This window comes from Panthera uncia, chromosome A2, assembly GCF_023721935.1.
Source record: "Panthera uncia isolate 11264 chromosome A2, Puncia_PCG_1.0, whole genome shotgun sequence".
NCBI classification, from domain to species: domain Eukaryota; kingdom Metazoa; phylum Chordata; class Mammalia; order Carnivora; family Felidae; genus Panthera; species Panthera uncia.
The window spans coordinates 146,021,885-146,029,650 of NC_064816.1; the positions used below are offsets into that span (position 1 = coordinate 146,021,885).

The 7,766-nt window shown below is 39.3% G+C and overlaps 1 long non-coding RNA gene across 1 annotated transcript in view; it reads right to left on the reverse strand.

Annotated features, from left to right (window-relative positions):
* Positions 1-7,430, reverse strand: part of LOC125930185 (uncharacterized) — a 12,374-nt gene extending 4,944 nt beyond the window's left edge. Inside the window, exon 1 of the long non-coding RNA XR_007460105.1 lies at positions 7,373-7,430. This is a non-coding gene — a long non-coding RNA (uncharacterized LOC125930185). The remainder of the gene's footprint in view (positions 1-7,372) is intronic.
* Positions 7,431-7,766: the final 336 nt, after the last annotated feature.

The window sequence follows — 7,766 nt, forward strand, 5'->3', positions numbered from 1 at the left end:
GCGGTGGAGCACTGAGTGTTTCGTTCTTTTTTTCTCTCCCCAGTTGATTTTTTTTGAAGTTTTGGTGTTGGGGCCCCCCCCCCCCCCCCCCCCCCCGCATCAGTGCAGAACCGGCTTGGGATTCTCTCTCCCCCTCTCTCTCTGCCCTTACTCCACTCATGCTCTCTCTCTCTCAAAATAAATAAATAAACTTCAAAAAAAATCAAATATCACAAAAGACTGATAGTTAAGGAAGTTTAAAGACAACGTCAACGTGCAACCAATGTTACCCTCTAGTATACGTGTTCATATACACGCACACATTTGCAGATGGGAAGGAAATGTACTAAACTATAATGCCGACTCTCTCTGAGGTTGTGGGATCATGGCTGATTCTTATTTTCCTTTTATGTTGTTATATTTGCTACTCTATCTACAATTAGCATACATACTTTTCATATTCACAGAAATATTAACTTCATTTTCAAAGAAAATAAATATCAGGAATACAAGGCTTCGCATCCAAAATTACTAAATGCTTTTATATCAGTTCCTTGGTCTGTTTTCACTCACACTGAGAAAATTAAGGCAGCTTGGCAGGCCTAACAAGAATGGCTACGTTTCGATTTCATTGGATGAATTGAGATTTCGTTTGATACTAGCAAGATCTCAAAATATCCAGGCAAAAGGTGAAGAGCAGTCGGTCGTCCACCACTTACATATAATGTATATAGGCCACATATCCAAGTGATTGTAGCTTTGGCTTTCTGTTCAGGTGCTTTGACATTTTATAGGTAGAGTGATAAAGAGGGGAGTTTAAGGGAAATAACTTTGCATACGAATAAAACCCGCATTTCTTTTCTTCCTATTAATTAGGACTAAGTGGCCATCTGGAGGAAGATCTCTAGGGAAGGGACAGGAACAAATATTCTCGGTCTCATAGAATTCTGTTGAAGAAATAAATCCTTAATTTAGGACAGAGCAGTGCAACTAAATAGAGCTGACCTTGCTTCATGTTAGGTGTTCATTGTATACCAGTCCTCAAGGGAACACTGTATTGGAATAAACCTAAGAAAGAGTTTGCACTGCTAGTGTTTTAGAAACAATGAAAAGTATTAGCAGGAGGGACCTTAAAAGCATCCAGAAATGAAAATGTTATGTTGTCTCAAAAAGAAACTGTTTTTCAGGGCAAGGCCCCTCCGGCAAGTTAATCTTCCGCAGTTCTGGTCTACTTCCTTTGTTCCGAAAACTTCGATGACTCCTGTTGAACCATTTTGGTTTTTGCTGGTTTGTTTTTGTGTTTTTCTATGACAAATCTTTTGTTTAAACAAAATCATGGTAGAATAGGGTAGATATAGACAGTAGAGGGAAACAACAGATACTGTAGCAAGATGTTGACTACAAGTGTTTCTACATTTTAAGGATTGTGTCAGAATCTATCCTAGGAGATGGAATATTCTTTTGTTTGAGGAAATAATTAATAGATTATGTGAAGGCAAAGTCTAAGCACGGCCTGGAGGGAAGAAGTGAGGACGGACAGAATCATAATGAAACAAAAAGGTAGTTTTCTTGGTTTGAGGCACCTCAAAATGTAGTTAACTGGTTTTTCAGCTTCTGGTTGGAAAAGGCCAAGGACCTGGAAATGAGAGGGTTTGTGAGGCTGAAACCTCCCCAACTTTAGAAGCAATGGTAGTGCTTTGGAGGTTTGTTTGCCTTTTCTATGATTTCATTCCCTTAAGATGCACTCAGATTTCAGGAAAGCTGATCAACTTTATAATCTAATGCCTATCTTCTTTGCAAGCTGCCTGGAAAAACTCAGGAAGCCTACTGTGTTCTCCCCACCCCTGCTCCCAGGTGGATGGCTGCTCATGGAGAGGACAGCTCATGGAGAAGCAGGAGGGCTCCATCCAGGAGTGATTAGGGAGACAAAGGAATAGCCAATTGCATTCCGAGGAGACAAGGCATCAACTATGACATGTAAGCACTCCCAGAGGAGTCCCAGAAATATTTAAAAAATGACTATTTTCCTGTTCACAAGATTGAAGTGTGGCCCAATTTATTTTTATGTTAAGAAAAGGGCGTGCTTAAAAGTCTGGATAATTTGGAAGCACTCAGATTCTATATGAAACAGATAAAAAGTGGAGATGGTCTGGTCAGAGGGGGACTCGGCTTCCATGAAGGGGTTCTCTGAGCCCACAGAATATTAGCACTGTTCCTGGTAGTTTCTAGATGATCAATAAAAGCTGGCTGGAGAGGGGCACCTGGGTGGCTCAGTCAGTTAAGCATCGGACTCTTGGTTTTGGCTCAGGTCATGATCTCGTGGTTCATGAGTTCTAGCCCCGTGTCGGGCTCTGTGCTGACAGCTCAGAGCCTAGAGCTTGCTTCAGACTCTGTGTCTCCCTCTCTCTCTGCCCCTCCCTTGCTCACGCTCTGTGTCTTTCTCTCTCAAAAATAAAATAAGCATTTAAAAAACTCAAAAAAAAAAAACTTAGAAAAAAAAGTTGGCTGGATGAAGGATTAGACAAATGAATGACTAGTGACCAACCATGTGAGGTCCTCTGTTTAAAGATGAAGACTGAAAGAGATTTATCAGAGCCAACATCACTGAGAAAATTAAATATGTAGTAGACAACTATGCCATTAGACAAGTTGTCTGGGTACAAAGAAAAAAACATTTTTTTCCAGATAATGCCAAAATAATCACCCTATTTCAGTATTATGAAAATATATCAAGTGGGCTATGTTATCTAGAAAAATGATCAATTGGTAATCTGAATATTTTTTATACCAAGTAAATAGGATTTTAAAACCTTATCATCTCATTTTTGAATTTGCTGAAAAAATGAGTCATCTCCTTCAGTATATTTGACTGAATAAATAGAACTATGTTCTTTTAGACATATTATCTATTAAATCCACATGGTTAAAAATTATGTATGCATGTGTCTATTTATCACAGGAACAAAAGGCAGGAACTGGAACGGATAAGTACAATGTACATCTAAAAAGTTGGAAGACAGATTTGTATGGGTTTATTAGAGCTGCTTATTTTCATTTTAGGATAAGTAAAAGAAGGCCTTGTAAGAATTAAAATTCATGAATGTTGGTTTTTGTAAAGACAGTAGTAACTAGTGAGTCCCGTAGGATCTAGGCAGGCAATGCCAGCTCAGGAGCCCCAGATGTAACTGCTTGGGAAGGTCATGTGACAGGGTTGGGTTGATCTGTAGGATTCCGGACAGTGTTTTAATAGAGAATAAGAAAAGAAAGAATTGGTCCTTTGATCATTGATCAGAGCTCTAAACATCCTTCTCTCCAGCTCTAAGATTTAAAACTTTTATTTAATTCACTATTTATGGACGCGCTACCACGTGCCAGACATGGTGTCGGGAATGTGCATGGGGACACAACAGTGAACAAAGTGCATAGTTTCTGCCCTCGTGAAGGTATAAACTAGAAGGATGCAATCAGTACGTACATACAGAATGACAAACCATGAAGGAAGTGCGTGACGTTCTAGGAATGGATTGTGCGTGGACGTTGGGGTTCTTAGGGGATGGGGTGTGGTAGTCAGGGAAGTCTTTTTTGAAAAGACCTGAGATCTTAAGGGCAATGGCCTTTACTTTAAAGAATTTGCTATATGATCAAGCAGTCTTCCTTCTGGGTATATATCCAAAGGAAATGACAATAGGAGATTGAAGAGATGTCTGCACCCCATGTTCACTGCCGCATTATTTACAATAGCCAAGACTTGGAGACAAATTAAGTGTCTACTAACAGATGAATGGATAAGGAAGAGTGACAAGTATGTACGATGAGATCTCATTCAGCCATGAGAAAGAAGGTGAAACCCTGTCATTTGTGATAGCATGGATGGGGCATGAGGGCATTATGCTAAGTGAGATTAATCAGATGGAGGCAGACAAGGACTGCGTGATGTCATTTCTCTGTGGATTCTTGAAAGAAAAGAAGAAGATCAGACTCCCAGGAAGTGTAGAAAGTAGTTGGATGGTAAGGGAAATGGGGAGAGATTGGTAAGAGGGTATAAACTTGTAGGTATAAGATGAATAAATTCTGAGGACGTAATGTAAAACACGGTGACTATAGTGAATTACCCTATATTGTATAATTGAAATTTGCTCCGAGAATAGAATTTAAATGTTCTCACCAAAAAAAAAAAAAAAAAAAAAAAGATAAATGTATGCGGTGATGGATTTATTAATTAACTAGAAGGCGGGAATCCTCCGAAATGTATACAGACATCAAATCAGCACAATGCACGCTTAAATATCTTACAGTTTTGTCAACTGCACCTCAATAAAGCTAAAAAAAAAACCCATCTTGATTTTTCTTTTTTTTTTTTTGGTTAAAAAAGAATTTGTTACCTTCTAATATGGCAGTCTAAGTGGTTAAGTGCCCTTTTTATGGATGGGAACATCAAAGTACCCATAGGAAAACTGATTGAGTTAAAATCAAACAATAAGTGGTTTTTGTGATATAAAAATCCCCTCTCTTAATTCATAGTCTCGTTATTCTCACTAGGGAAAGTAAACTGCCTCAATAAATATCAACAGCTTGCTTACATTAAAACTCCAGGTAGACCCATTTCTGGGGACGCTGTTGTTGTATATCTCCATCAGAATGCTTTCCAGAAAAAAAAAAAGCAGAAGTCGATTTTAATTTTCACATTAGCAACATTTGAATTCCTAAAGATGGGGCTGGATTACTTTATGAAGACTATTTCCTGGTAGACAGAGCATATCACCAGGATGGTGCAAGGTTATTTTCACACTTCGTTTTAGTAGCCCCTCCTGGTTTTAAACTCTGCGTGGACTTTTTTTCTTCTTCCAAAGTCTGTGATTGACTAAAACCGGACCGACAGCCCCAGTATTGTCCCTTCCCGGTGTTTTCATTATCCCCACGCGTGCCACTCTCATTTTGCACTGAGATATTTTAATGAGTTTCTGAATGATTGTTTTCCACTTTTCCTAATATCCCTGCTCAGGTCACTAAATTAGAGGAAAGCATTTTAGCAAATGGGAACGGAAACACAAAGTATCATTAGCAGGAGGCTGCTGAAGTCACAGCTATTAGGAATGTGAAATGTCTCTTGACTAGAGAAGTGGGGAAAAGACACTGCCAGATGGAAGGGTTAATTACTAGATGCTGGCTTCAAACGAAGACAGGGCAACTTAGAAGATCCATTTGTCAACAGTGGTAAAGAACGGATTTCTTCTGCCTTCACATTCTGGGGTGACTAAATGCCCTCTCCGGGGATGCGTTAGGTACGAGAACAGTTGCCCAGGCTTTGATTTTCTGACTTTCCTCTGGGCTTTCATCAGCCATAGACGAGGAATTGAGCTACTGGAAACAAAATGCCAGTGTTCCTGTTTAAAACGGGGGGAACTAACAAGTAGCAAATATCACGACTTGGTATGTTTTAGAACGTTTCCGTTTCTCTTTTCCCGTGTCCGCTCATGGCATCTGAGTTTCTTCCCAACCAAGGAGTGGAAAACCTTCATGAAAATTTCTAGGCAGTTCATCTAGCTTTTTTAAATGAAAACTTTAAACTTTTCTGAGCATAAAACATCAACCTGAAAAAGGATGTATGATCACGAAAAGGTACCAAATGCTAATTTTCGGGCGCTTTTTTCCTCATCCATTTCCATGGCACCATGGCAGGAATTGGGTTCCGAAGAAGTGAGATTGTTCTTGCCAATCACAGATAGCATTAGGGAAGCGACTTTTGTTGCTTTTAAGTTCTCTGTGGGATTGGTGAGTATATTATGAGGTGTTGAATATTCATTTGATTCACCAAATTGGTTTCTTTGACGGCTCATAGTTAAACACTATGTCTTTTTTAAAAAAAATTATTTTATTTTTTTTAACGCTTATTTATTTTTGAGAGAGAGAGAGAAAGAAAGTGGGGGGGGGGCGAGGGGTAGAGAGAGAGGGAGACACAACACTCAAAGCAGGCTCCAGGCTCTGAGCTGTCAGCACAGAGCCCAACATGGGGCTTGAACTTATGAACTGTGAGATCATGACCTGACTCAAAGTTGAATGCTTAACTGACTGAGTCACCCAGATGCCCCTTTTAAATTTATTTCAGAGATAAAGAGAGAGGGAGAGGGGCAGAGGGAAAGAGAGAGAGAATCTTAAGCAGGTTCCATGCTCATCACGGAGCCCAACATGGGGTTCCATCTCACGATCCTGGGATCATAACCTGAGCTGAAATCAAGAGTTGGATGCTCAACTGAATGAGCTACCCAGGCGCCCGTAACCCTTATGTCTCATGCACAGTAGGCATTCAATAGATGTTAAAAAAAATTGAATTCATTTGTTCAGGGACATCTCTAAACAAAACTGAATCGAGACTGGGAGAGGAAGGACTCCTGTATTTGCCCTTGAAGCTTTATCTCTGACAATGGAACAAAAAGGTGTCTTTCCAATTTAAAACATGTCAAAATTGATTGATGACAGAAAAGGAGGAGGCTCAATGAAACTTATAAATGTATAAATAGGTAGCCACTCACGCACCATATACAATAAACCCTACTTAAATTTTGTATACAGCTGAGTTTATTTCCACCTTTCTGTATGGGAATGAGTATTCTGAGGGTCTGATCATTTGTATGCATAAAAACTGGTTGTTTCATTTAGATATGGATGCGACTCTGGCCCAGGATGCAGTAACAGATCCTGACAAGTGGAGATCCTTGGAAAGAAGTAATTAGCAAATGTAGAAATTAGGCCAATATTGTGAAGGAGTAACCTTGGATGTCATGCTAGAAGAATTAAGGTGTTTGAGACGAGCCTTATGTTAATTACAAGGATCTATATCTCCACAGGCAGAACAACAGATCAATGGGTTCATTACCAGGACTCCCAGTTCTGAACTGAAGTCTTACTTTCAACCTTTTATTTGGTAGCATTTTTTTTTTAATTTAGAAAAAAAAAACCCCACATTTGTTGACAGTGTCCAATAAAGTCCAGGGGTTCTTTGCATAGGTTTGGCCTAGTAAGTCCATTATAATTACATATTTGTCCCTTCCGCTGACTATAAATCTTTGAAGATAACAGCTGTGTCGATTTTCTTTGCCTTCCTATCTTCAGAGCCTAGCACAGTGTATGTGATGCCCTCCTGTTCATGTTACTCTATTACTAATTATGAGGAGTCTTGTACAAAATAGAACATTTGCCTTTAAGTGAAAACTATTTGCTGGATCGTACAACATGATTTCATTACATCCGTGCCCAACTTTTTCTTCACAGAGGAAAATATTTCAGCTTTCAAAATAGAAGTCAAAGGGGAAAAAGGTGAGCATGCTTGCTGGAACACTGGGGGAAAAGAAGTTGATTAAAGTGATGGGGCATCTGTAATGGGGCAATTTCTTACCTGAGTCATTGGCTGTGTGACTTGTCCTCCAAAGAACAAGTTGATCCATATCCTAGAGAGATACATACCAAAAATACTATTTTCACAAATTAATGAATGAAATTAATGAAAATCCCAAATTAAGATCTGGAGAACTTTAGGTTTCAAGTCATGACTGCAATACTGAGTGACCTGGGATAAAAATGTCACAGTGCTTTAGTCTTCATATCTTTTTAACAGGATTGATAGTGTCTGCACTTAGGATTTGGAATGCAACTGGAATGGTATGTTATCAATTTCAGCAGTTGTGCCTGGGTTCGGGAGCATCTGGTTGAGGTGATAAATATGCAGGGAAGAGAAAATAGAAGCTTCTGGATGACAGATTTTAAGGCACAGGTGCTATCAACCACATTAT